This window comes from Labrus mixtus, chromosome 1 (assembly GCF_963584025.1).
Source record: "Labrus mixtus chromosome 1, fLabMix1.1, whole genome shotgun sequence".
Taxonomy (NCBI): domain Eukaryota; kingdom Metazoa; phylum Chordata; class Actinopteri; order Labriformes; family Labridae; genus Labrus; species Labrus mixtus.
In genome coordinates this window covers 7,549,352-7,563,129 of record NC_083612.1, presented here as the reverse complement: position 1 = coordinate 7,563,129, position 13,778 = coordinate 7,549,352, and positions in this window count along the sequence as shown.

Below are 13,778 nucleotides of genomic sequence, written 5' to 3'. Positions count from 1 at the left end.
CAGATCTTACTCTCTTGATTTCCTGCTCTGTCCACTGTCCTCAAATAAAGGCAAACTGACAACAATGAATCTTTTAATTAATGTTGATGTTCTCCAAATTGGTCTTGGTCAAGGATTAAGCCGGCAACTCTGACTTCCAAGATCAAATGGAAACGCACCATTAGCCCCATATAAGTCTGCCTCATGGTGAGGTGTAACATGCATTAAGTAAAAAGTGACCGAAATAATAATTTGACCTTCACTACTTAAAATAAACAAGCAAGTTTCGTGTTAGTCGGAGATGTGGCCCCTCTGACTGTGAGTCGGGGCGTCACACTTCAAACTTTCTCCGGGTTTGTGGGATGAAAATCTTAAAACACAGGAGAACTTTTCACTGGCACTGATCCTCATCGAGTCCTATGAGAGTCATACTGAAGTCGTGGCTCGGGGCTAAAACATCAGACTTTGTTTTGTTTGAAGTCGATCTATAAATGTACGACGATAAAACATTAAAAAAATTAATAAAATATCCCATTTTCACAACAAAGTTTGTTTCTGAGCTGCACTTGTCCCCCGTCGATGGATCAGTGTTTGTTGGATCAAAGTCGGCATGTGATGTCAAAATATTGGTTATTAATTACTCCCCAGTAGACTAGCATAGACACATATTTGTGATGTGAGTTTGTGTTTGTGTAATCTCACATTAATTCATGTTTGATCATTAAATCCAGTGGAAGTCAGATAAAAAAGATTCCTCTGCTTCAGGTTGTTTTTCCTTTAATCGTTCGTATGTTTTGTATTGTTTGTTTGCTGCTAATTTTTTAATTAAAGATGCTAATTTTACCTCCAGCAACTGTCGCTAATTTGCATTTCTGCTGCAGCAAGAAGTGAAAAAAAACCCAGCTCTCATGGATTCTGCTGTTTAGTCTGAGAGAGAGAGAGAGAGAGAGAGAGAGAGAGAGAGAGAGCGAGAGAGAGAGAGGATTCAGGGGATCTTTGGCAGAAATATGGTATTCAGAGGTCTGTTGTTATTGGTCATCTAAAATAAGTATCGTAATCGTTGTGGTCTGATCTGTTACAGTTCTAATACCACATGCATCACTTTGGTGTAGTCTATGTCATGTTGTGTTGCTCTGCAGCATGATATTAACAATGTGGTGGCTTCTCATTCACAAGTGAGCCATTTAGTCAAAAATGAGACCGCCACTCACTAAATTTGACGCATACTTTATTGAAGGAGACTTGAAACTACCTGAGACCATGAACTGATTAAGAAAGTGTTCAGTGAGGTGATAAAAAATCTTAGTTTAGTTCTTTATAGTTTGTAGCATATAAACTTATGCCGTACATCTCAACCAAGCAGCGGGCTGATATTTGAAGCCAAATGAACATGCAGTTCCATGAGTGTCCACTTGAGGCTGACCCGGCTGTCACGATAACAGCCTGATACCAAAAAAAACCAAATACTTATGGTCAGAATAGCTCATGTCTTTATTGGTACACACTCTACGGGGGATGATTTTTTTTTACAACTCAACCAATTTCATGATATTAAGGCAAGGAGTTAAGCATAATCGGGGGCGTGGGGGGTGTTGTAGCTCGTTCTCAGGAGGTTTAAGGCCCGCTGAAGCTCCATGTTTCTGCCTGTTACTAAGTTGACTGAAAGTTTAGTTGAGACAGCATTTCCAAAATGGCGACGTCCATTGTTTGGCTTCAAAACACCTCTTCAGGAACCAATGGGTGACGTCGCCGGGACTACGTCCATGTTTTATACTCTCAGTGATCACAATGTACATAATCTGTGAATAAATACTTAAATCTACAGAAAATGTGGCGGTGTACATCGCTGTTATAAAGCAAAGGAAGCTAAGACTTTATTTCAGGGTCAAGTTTTAAAGTAAGCCTGTTAGCCGTCACAGGACCACATGAAAGTCTACTACTGTTCTGTTCTTTTATAAATAGTTCTATAATAAACACACAGATAAATAGATTGATGATGTCTTATTGAAGTCGGCAGCGGCTCCTCTGTCAGCTCTCCACGCTGAGTGCTGATCTGCTGACCTGCACGAGTGTTATTTGTTTAAAGCAGAGCTAATCCTCAATTGTCACGCTCCCATAATCCCATCGCTGGCCTTCCTTTTCAATCCCATCATCCCCCTCTCTCCCCAGACCTTCAGACGGCAAGGAGAAATCACCACGACGGCCACTCCAACATGAACCAAATGTCAGCGTCTCCTTCCTCGCCGAGCCGCAGACGGACATGATAATTAAAGCCGCCGATCAGCACTCATCGGCCGCCATCTTTTCCTCCTCTGACTGCGACTGGATGCCCAAATACAACATCTGAAGGACTGTGAAGGTGACGCCAGAGGAGGAGAATCTATTAAATACAATAATAAAGGGATTTGAGTTTAGGACTAATCCACCCTAAAATCTGAAGTGTTTCTGAAGTCCAAAAGTCACGGGGACATTTCAGAAATATTTCTTTAAAAAAGTATATTTGCTGATGACAGGAGATTTTTCACCTCTGGAGGTTTTGGCTGCTCGCTGACGGCGCCGCTGGTTAATTAACCTTCGAGCTGCAAAAGATGAACGGTTCATGAAGAGAAGGAGGCAGAACTTATCAGATTAAAAAAAAAATCATATTCATGGTTATTTCTGTAAAATGTTGGTGCTGTTGTGACGGATGATTTCCTGGATGCCCTTTCACAACACGCTTACAAAACAGGAAATGAATAAAACAACGTTGGATACTTTGTTGTTTGGTCTCCGTTTCTATTGGTTGAAACTAAGTGCTTGAGGTCAAGAAAAACAGTGATCATGTTCGTTTTTTGTTGTTGTTGTGAATCAATACATTTTACATCATTTAAATTGTTTATGACTTTATATGTATTCGTAAAACATGTCTGCAATTTTGGATTTTTGACGACCATTGATGATAAAACATGGACGTAGTCTCAGTGACATCACCCATTGGTTACTTAAGAGGAGTTTTGAAGCCCAATTACAGCGGTCGCCATATTGAAAATGCAGTTTCAGCCTCAGTTTTCTGAACATTTTACATAATTTTAAGTTGTAAATTTTTTATCATCATCAATCAATCTTTGTTTGTATAGCGCCAATTTGTAACAAATGCTCTCTCTCTCTCTCTCGATAGGCTTAGCAGGTAAAAGACCTTACTCATTACAAAGACCAAACGCTGATCCATCATGAACAATTAGCAACATTTAGCAAAAGTTTCAATGTAGAGGAAAAACTTCCTTTTAAGAGGCAGAAATCTTGGGCAGAACCAGACTCATGATGAACAGCCATCTGCTGAAACTGTGCCAGGCTTGAATAAAGTGAAAGAGGGAGATGGGATGAGATGCAGGAAGAGGGATAGGGACAAGAAGACATCAGAGCTCAGGAACTCCCAGGACAATATGTGGTTTGTAACTAAGATTTTTACAGAGTGACATGAAGAATCTCTATATTTCTTCTTAAACCATGACTATAATTTTGACTTTTTGCCGACCATAGAGGCTAAAACATGGATGTAGTCTCAACGACTTCACCCATTGGTTACTTAAGAAGAGTTTTAAAGCCCATTTACAGCGGTCGCCATATTGAAAATGCTGTCTTAACGTAAGTTTTTGTCAATTTAGTAAAAAGCAAAGAGGTGAAGCTGAGGCGGGTCTTGAGTCTCCTGGCAAAGAGCTGAAAGCCATCTATAATCATCATCATTTGTATAGCACCAATTCATAACAAGTGTTATCTTGAGAAGCTTTACAAAAGAGCATATGGGATAATATGCAGGAAGGATTTCTCCTTTGTATTCCTCAGGTTCCTGTTGACCACACTTCCTTGCCGCTGAGGTGGAGGTCAGAGCAGGCCGTGCATGAATGAGGACGGCGGTGGGGACGACACAGTCCGATGGTGGTGGCTGGGCGACAGGGACGTCGGGCGGTAGTAGTGCCAGATCACCTCGCTAAACCTCGCAGGTCAGCTTCTTATCAAAATCTCCCATCCTTCATTAATTCAAAACGGATGTTGTAGAAATCAGAGATTATTTTTTAAAACATAAAATTTTTTGAAGGTTTTCTCATGGCCTCAGGAGGAACATATGGGCATGAAGCTGAGAGCATCAGACGCGGAGTGAGAGTTTTGAATCTGAAAAATAAAATCTAACTTGCTTTCCTTTAAATGAACAAGGACTAAATGAAGAAATTCAAACTTGCAACAACAAATATGTTTGTTTTCCTGTTGTAGTTTACATCATTTATATCAGTGTAGCTCCAGAAAATGATCAAGCAGCCCTGGAGGGGCGATGGTGGGAGATGGGTCCCCCCCCCACCATCAGCCCTCACTCTGACCCCCTGGTTACCCCCCTCTTGTCACCCGCTCCATCCCGCCGCAGGTTCAGTTTTAATGGTGATGAGCAGAAACAGAAGATCAGGACTGTGGCTGTCTTCTTCCTCTCAGCATGCAGGGAGCAAAAGGTCTCGCCTTGTTTCCTTTCAGGCTGACGGAGACGCACTCTTTGTCTCGTGTTGAGGAGGCCACATCCTGCGGCGATGAAGACATGACGCCGCCATCGCCTACAAACAAGCGGCAGAGCCTCAACACTCTCCTCTGCAGCAAACAGCTGTCATGATGTCACTCGTTTCCAAGACGACAGATCAAAAACAATCGTACAACTTTGGGCACCAAAGATTTACCAGGAGAGGGCGATTACTCTAAAAAACGGATGGATTGCAACCGATCACTCATGCATAATGCAAAGCAACAGATTTCACGAGGGCTCTCAGTTAACCATTTAGTGTCTTTTCATCTGAAATCACGGCTCGGAGTCATGAATTATGATGAGCACACCAGGCCGCCACATGCACGGTGCCCCCCGTTCTGTAACATGAACAATTAAGAAGCGGGCCGCTAATTAAGCGCAGAGATCAAGCGCCTTTCTCTCCTCGCCCTGAAGGAGCTTTTTCTACTGGGCCTTTGATCAAAGCGACGCCAGAGGATGGCGCCCCGCGACGGCACATTTCTTCTGGCTAAACGCAGATTAATGCTCCGCTCGCAGGATCCCCCGTTTTTTTTTTAAAAAGAAAGCTGTGCTTCGCAGAAAAACTCCAAAAACTGACACCGGCAGATAACACAACAAATATTTCCTGCTGAACAGGATCCATGAAAGTGGGAGCTTGTTGAATCATCATTACACATGAAGAAGAAGCAGCGACCAAAAAACACTTGTTTGTGAGTGAAAACAAAGACACAATTTCACTCATGCTTGTTTTCTGTGACTTTGCCACCTTTCATTCTGCTCTCCAAAGCCAAATGCTAATGAAGCCCGGCGCTGGAACCTTAACATTTTTATTTATGCCTGCCTACTGGGTTGCACATGTTTCATCTCGCCTGTTTCTCTTTCTTCTGCTCTTGTTCTTGGGGAATATGCAAAGTTTATCAGGCCTGCATCCTGACTTTCATGTCAGGCCTTGGCTTCTTGACTGAGACGCTGACAGACGCTGAGAGAGATTGAAGAGTCAGGTAGAGGCAGAGTTCGCCTGCAGGCTTGAATCAGTGATGGTGACGCCCGTGTCTGCTAATGCGCCCTGACGTGCTCCTGATGCCAGCCCTTCATTATAAATATTTTTAAAGGCGTTTACGACCTTCTGTGCCCCCCCCCCCCCACGCCCGGGACCTGAGCGCTGCTTGTTGGAGCCTTTGATTTCTGCTCCTCGGTGGGTTTCAGGCTCGTCATTATGACAGCATCGCTTGACAACTCCTCGTCACATGCCTCTTGTCGTCTTTTGTGGGAAGTTTTGCAACAATTACCATAAATATTTCATCGCTTTCTGCCCCGCTGCCGCTGAAACGGGATCCGGCTGAAAGGCTGACGCATCCCCGAGATGTCACCAAACGCTGCCGGAGAATGACAAACCTTTGTAAAGTGTACTTTTCTCCCTATTAACATACAAAGACGAAGCAGGAGAGGCAAACAGCCAAACACATGTACCCTTTGTGGAATCTTTTATTGAACATGTTTGGGAGCAAAGAGAGGAGTTTGATTACAAGTCGAAAAAAAAAAGCCTGAATGAAATGCGGCCTGTGAGAATGCAAATGTCAGATAAACTTGTACACATTATTTATTTCACACCAACTTATTTACATTTTAGATGGAAAGCAATCCGCTGGAAACACAGCGAGGGAATGGTCGCGCCCCCACCGCGCTAGTGTGCGTTGCTGCTGACACTCGGAGTTCTGACAAGTGGGAGAAAGTCAAGAAACTTTCAGGTAAGTAGTGCAGAAAACTCACAGAGGAGCTCTGTCTTTTAAACAAAGTTTTATTTCCAGTCAGATCTTCCACTCTGCTGATAATGAAGGTGCAGCCACCATTGTAAGGGCAAATAGCGGAGTGCCAATTAATCCGTGTGTCTGCGCGCGCCTGCAGCCATCCAGCAGCAAAATTAAATATATACTTACATCTGATTTCAAAGGAGTTGTAAACCCTCTCTGGCTCTGTGGAAGACTTTACTTAAGCTTGAGGAAGAGCATCATTAAAATTAAAGCGAACGAAGGGAAGCAAAAGATTTCACCACTCCCGCCTTTGGCGTCTGTTCAGCACTTCAAAACAAACTGCAGGGGCCGACCAAGTCCCAGTCAAACGCTCGTCTTTCACTATTTCATGTTGTTTGCAGGCGCTGAGTTGATTAGCTCCGCCAATGAAAGATTGATTCACATTACACAGACACAAACGAGAATGAGGAATAACAGCATGTCCATCGCCATTTAACCATCAACATGTACGGTAGAGGATTAGTGATCCTCTGATATGCAGCGACATTTAATTATTTTAAGTATGTGAGCGGCAGTAGCTCAATCTGTGGGGGTTGGGGTTGGGTTGGGAACCGGAGGGTCGCCGGTTCAAGTCCTGGTGCGGACCAAAATATGGAAGTTGGTCTGGTAACTGGAGAGGCGCCCTTCAGCAAGGCTTCAAAAACTCTGCTGCACTCCCCATGTAGCAGCTCACCTCTGACATCTCTCCACTAATGCATGTCCACAGGTCCTGTTTGTGCATGAGTGTGTTTCAGGACAATGTGTGTGAGTGTAAACGAGAATTTCCCCTCTGGGATTTAAAATGTATGGGAAAAAATGTATGTATGTAATATGTATGAAATGATAGAACCACACCATCATTGGACTAAGACCCCATGGAAACATGTTTGATGCCGGATCTGATTTTAAACGTCCATCTGAAGACTGTGAATGAAACACTGTACAGATCAGTGTGATTTGACAAATCTGATGTTCTTAATTTTGTAAATTCTTGCTTTAAAATCTCATGCGCAGATCCAAACAAAAAGTACATTTGAGAGCAGCTGTTCATTAATGTGGTAATGCAGACGATCGTATCCCTTTATTTCCCCCCACTTCCTGCTGATTTAAATTTTTTTTTTATCAAATTCTGACTGACTGACTGTCATCTGTTGTCGGGCAGATAAAGCGGCATCATGTCTCTGAACTTTCTAACAAAGCCGTCAAGTAAATGGACTCAGTCAGCTGTGTCCTCCGTCTCTGATCCTCCTCTCCTGTATATCATGCTCATAATAACCCTCATGTACCCCACCCATCGGACCACAAGAACCCCCCCCCCCCCCCCCCCCCCCCAACACACACACACACGCCCCCAACCTCAGCCTCCCCCAGGCCCCCATGGTGCCAGTGGGATTAACTGTAAAAGACGTACATCTAAGTGAGCGGGTTCCAATGTATAGTCCATGCAGAGTCCTGTTTGTTGTACTTAATCAGCCAGATGACTCTATTTCAACAGTGATGATGGACCTTAAAGTCAGCTTAGGTTAGGATATATCCAGTTGGCTCCAAGTCTCAAAATTTTGTGTCAAAATTGCAGAGCTGACCATTTAGGAGAGTCCAGTGAAAAGCACCCGGAGAGGCTCATGCGTAATGAAGTTACTGCGGGTCATCTTAATGCCAAAATGTGTCTGCAACTATTCTCCAGTTTTTTAATGAATCATCTCAGTACAACTCAGTGCAGTTATGGGTCCCCGACACAGACAACATGCATTTGTTGACAAGCAGAGGGGTGGTGGTGTGAACCAAAGAAACCCGTCAAAGTTCAGTAAGCGCCTGCGTCCAAAGACAGCCACTTTACAGGGCATCACCATGCCAGCTGTTTTTCCTCACTGTACTCATGTAGTTCTGACAAAGTTGACAAAGAAGTTCAACATTTAGACAAATCACAATCAAGAAGGGGCAGGACTTCTAAGGTTAGCTTTATCAACAACAATGGTGGAGGAGACGCTAGTCTGACTTGTCTTTTGGAGGGAACAGGTTCCAGGTGTTGAGATTCAGGAAATGATTCCAGACCTTGTTTTCATGTTATTTCCTTGAATTAAAGTAAATATTAAGCACACAGAGCTATTTAAAACACGACATTACAAAGGTAAGCAGAAGTTAACATTAGTAACCTAGCAACAATAAACGCTGGAAGCGCTCTGAAATGGAGGTTGTGGGTGCTGCCGACAATAAAAATCTCGCCTATGGACACAGACCTTCACAATCTGGATTTTGCACAAATATGACTCTGATAGCGTCTACGGCCCGTTGTAGAGACAACCTTTGGTGTAAATTGGATTTATATATTTATTTGTGTGCAATTCTGAAACATAACTTGGGTTACATGAATTTCTGCAGCCGGTGAAGCTGCTAAACACGAGACAACGATGACACAGATACCGCCTGTTACGTTCCAATCTGTTAAATACCTGCAGAGATGTCATCGTCCTCTTCCTCTTAGCCATTGTATTAAACTGTTAGACATTTTCTTAAAGCAGATTATTTGTATCTTTGACTCCAGTCTTTGGTTTTATCAATCTGCTCTAGTCTGTCTCCTCGTCTTTTCCAGCCGCTCCTGCTGAGAGACTCCATCTCATCCCGGCTCTGCTGAGGCTGAGCCCGGCCCCGATGAGTTATTATTACATCCTGAGAATATGCAAATTGAAGCTGCTCGACGGTGTGTGTTTTTGATGGAAGAATACAAATCACCGCGGACATGACACTTTTTTAATTTTCCTGATGAATGCAATGCTTCAGAAAGAGGAAGGATTGATGACGGGGCGTAATGAACTCTTTAGCACAGAGAGATGAGAAGGCTTTTCATTACACTGTCCTGAGTGGAGGGGCTCGTCCACAAATCTGCCTCACCCGGTTCATCCCTGAACCTCAGAGCAGAGCAGCGCTGTGCCGTTCCGGGCCTGCTGGCTAACACAGAGTCAACAGAGTTTACAGTGTTTACATGCTCTGACTAGTGGTGGAAGGATTAAATGCAGTGATATTAAAGTGAAGTATAAGCTTAGATATACTCAAAGTACAAAAAAGAAGAAATGTAAGGGGGGAGGATGGGAGTTAGTGGTTGTAGGCAGTGTTGAAGAGGTGAGTTTTTGGGGATTTCTTGAAGGAGGTGAGTGTTGGGGAGTCTCGGATGTTTTTTGGGAGTGAGTTCCAGTAGGTGGGAGCAGCAAGGGAGAAGGCCCTGTCCCCCCAGGACCTATAGTTTGTCCTGTGTGTGTGTGTGTGTGTGTGTGTGTGTGTGGTTTAAACAGAGTAATGGCCTCCATTCATTATGAGGCCAGTTGATTTTCATTTACTCTCTCCGCTCCGACAATTAAAGGGAGCAGCTGAGGAGGTGATGGAGGGACCGGGACGCCCAGAGGTCGCCCACCACTTTAAGTGATAAATTAAACACTATTATCCGGACCCCATCCCCCCACCTCTTCTGCACACACACTTCAACTCTCTGTCCCATCACCGTAGAGGAAACACATCCAACAACTTATGACAACCAAAGCTCAGTAGACACAGAATGATGCTCCAATATGGTGTTCAGTTGGTTTTTGTATCTTATTTTTAACACTTGTCACAGACATTTTGGAGTATCTGCTGCTACTATCTGCAAACTCAACCAGGGTGGAAGTGGCACAGTCATAGATCAAAACGTTCTCTGTTTTCTTTCACGCCTTCTCATGTCTTCCACCAAGTCGGCCAATTTTCTCATTTTGCCATCCATGTCTTATCCTCCCTTTTCCCTCACACTTCTTACTGTTGTTGTTGTCCATAGTTTTCCTTTGTGTCCTTCTCTACATCATCTTATATCCTCTGCTACACCTGCATGTTGTGGTGTCCTCCGTCTACCTCGTTACCCCCAGTTGTCCTCCCTGTCCCCTCTATCATTTTGTGTTGTTCCCCTCGCCTTCCAGCTGTTTGTCGTTTTCCCTTTGTATGTTTTTGTGCTGTCCTGTAGTGTTGTAGGAGTCGAAATTGGTCTTGGTCTCATCTCGGTATTGAGCGCATCTATACTCGGGTCTCAGTCTGGGCAGACTCCAGAATTTAAATCAAGGCCGGTCAAGACCACCAATACTAGACTATTTGTCCATGCCATGACTGTGATTAGAAGGAAAATGTCTCTTTCTAAAAAAATTAATAACTTCAATTCATTTGTAGTTTGATTTTCATACCCTGGTTACGGCCACAACCTTCTCGATCCCTAAATGTCTTGATCTTGGTCTTGTCTCAGTTTCGATCCCTAAATGTCTTGGTCTTGTCTCAGTCTCGATCTCTAAATGTCTTGGTCTTGACTCAGTCTCGATCTCTAAATGTCTTGGTCTTGTCTCAGTCTCGATCTCTAAATGTCTTGATCTTGACTCGGTCTTGATCCCTAAATGTCTTGGTCTTGTCTCAGTTTCGATCTCTAAATGTCTTGGTCTTGACTCGGTCTCGATCCCTAAATGTCTTGGAGCACTCTGGTCTCGGGTAAGTCTTGGTCTCAGTTAGTGTGGTCTTGACTACAACACTACTGTCCTCTCCATCATTGTGCATTGTTTTAACCTCTTGTGTCTTCTTGTTGTGCCTCTTTCTCTTGTTCGTCCACACACCATCATGAGATGATGAGTTCCCCCTTTATTTTAATCAGCTTGTCCCTTCTTCTTCCACTGCATCCTTTTCTTTATTTCATTTCTTCCACCCTGTCTTCTTGTTTTGTTGTCTTCCAACATCTCATGTCTTCGTCCTCCACATCTCGCGCCATCCTCTGCTCTTCCTCTCGTCTTGTTCTGTTACTTTTCTTTGCTTCTCTATCCTCTCGACCCCCCCTCCCCATTACTAAACTGTCTTCTCGTGCTGCGTCCCCTGTCCTCCTCTTTCTACCACATGCCATGTCCTTTCATGTGTTCCCGTCTCACTGATGTGTTGTCCATTTCCTCTGGTTTTCATCTCATCCCATCTTACCCATAACCTCCATCTCTGCTGTCTTCTTCTGAACTCCTTCACTGTTTCCTTGTGTCCTACCTCCTTTTGTCATTCGATGAAGTCTCCCTTTTGTTGTCACTTACCAGTTGGTCTTCCTGTTCCCCGCCTCAGTCCTCCACCTGCACACTTTTCCACCTGTCCTTGTAAATCTGTGTGCGTGACAGAAACCTGGATTGTGGACTGAGTCCAGCGGAGCCCGGTCCACAACAAAACACATATTAGCATTAGAGAGCAAACTAACATATTAGTGTGCAGCTCATCTGATGCGACGGGCAGCTCGGCACAATTAGTCATCCGGCGGGGGGACAAACACAATTACAGCGAAGCAATAACAGAGTGCAGAGGCAAGGAGAAGAAAAAAACTCCTGACCTCTGCATCTCAGCTCCATTTAAATGTTTGATGTCTCATTGAATTAGTATCACAGTGTGAAAGACAAAGCTAATGGAAATGAGCCAGAGACAGGCAATACTGCTGATTGGGCCTGATATAATTAGAATAATATCACGTCCGGCGTTAATAACAAGGAAAGGAAATAAATAACCGGCGAGATCACTTAATAGCCACGCCGCTAAAACGGCTGAGCTTTAAATATGCCGAGGCCAGCGCTTCTTTCTGTTTACTCATGGGCCGCTGATCGTCTGAATATTGATGTGGCGGAGCAATCGGCGGTGAAGGATCCTCTGCTCCCAGCTCCTGGCCGGGAGGATTGGGTGGAGGGGGGGGGGGGGGTTATCATCTTAATTATTCATCTTGATAAATACATAAGGACGGACAAAATGATGGCTGTTTTTCAAGCCGTACTGGATGTGATATCTGCTGATAGATGGGAGACCAGAGTCTGAGAGGCGGAGACGCTGCCGCCTGCTCGCACTTTTACCGGGACTGCTCGGTTGGTTCTCTGGGTCCAGAATTATGAATTCATCTCTTGACAGTTATAAGGATGTTGTTTTTGGCTTTGAGAGTCAGTACGTACCAGAGACGAAACTCAGAGAAGAATATTATTTATTATTTTTAGGAAATTATCATGAAATTAAACCCCTAAAAAAACATGATGGACTTGTTTTATTAACTGACTTTATTAACAACACTTTGTCTATAGTTTCATAGTTCTAAGAACTGTTGGAACGCTCCCCCTTTTTTATTGATAACTAACCGCAGGAACTTTATTTTAATTCTTTAAAAACTCTAATCCTGGTTTTTTTGTGTGCTTTTTGTTCCTTTATTGTCGAGAGAGGAGAGTGGATAGAGTCAGAAATCAGAGAGAGAGAGAGACAGAGAGAGAGAGAGAGAGGGGGGAATGACATGCAGGAAAGGAGCCACAGGTCAGATTTGAAACAGGGCCGCCCGCATCGAGGACCACAGCCTCTGTATATTAGGCATGCGCCCTAACCACTCGGCACAAGGCGTCTCAGTATAACATTTAAAAAAAGATTAAAAATTCAAAGATTTATTTGGGGCTTTTATTGTAGAGATAGGACAGTAGATAGAGTTGGAAATCAGGGAGAGAGAGAGTGGGGAATGACAACCAGGGAAAGGAGCCACAGGTCGGATTTGAATCTGGGCCGCCCACCTGGAGGCCCAAAACCTGCTTACCCCTACGCCATCAACGCCAAAGGTATAACATTTTAAATGGATTAGTCATATGCAAAAAGTTTTAATTAATTCACAAAAAGGCAAAAGCCATGAAATAAAAAAGCAAGAAAAATAACGAGCTTAAACCTTTAAGCTGTGAACAAATACTTCCCAGCTGTTAAAATCTTTAAGTATGAGATTAGTTATGAATAAATAAATATGAAATGTGTTCTGTCTTTGTCAGGAAGATGCTGAAACATTGTTTGAGTGTTGATATGAGAATCTCAGAGTTTATGAAACCAGCTCATTAATGTCACATCCACCGTCAGATTCACCGCCAGCGACAACGCAGCGACCTGCCAACTTCACCTGAAGAAGAAAAAAACAGGCAGCTGATTGGCACACAGGCAGGTGCACTCTGGGAGGGGGAAACAGGAAACACAGAGAGGGGACGTGAACATCCATCGCACTTCAAATATTATCACACGGCGTCGGAGCTGATGGAGCGTCAGGCCGCCATGTACGGCCCTGCTGATGCTCCCATCATCCATCTGCTGAGCGAACAAGGTCTGAGACTCCATTACTCTAAATCTACCTCCTGCTTCCCTGATCTAATACACATTTGAATCAATCAACAGTGTGCATTCTGATCACAGCGTAATGGATTATGAAGAGTGAAGGTTGGCGTGCAGAGAGGCACAAACTGAGACACAGAGTGCGTCAGGTTCCTTCCAGAGCGATGGCGCGGGTCTGCGGCGAGGTAATAACTCCTCTGTGGGATTAATCCAAACCACGGCGGCGATGAGGAGAGGAAGACACCACCTGGTCGATGACTTCCTGTTAATAATATTCCTGTACGCCGTCCAGGCGGGGATCTTGAATTGTTCCGCTCGGTGGTGGCATCGCCTGAATTAACCCCTCCCTC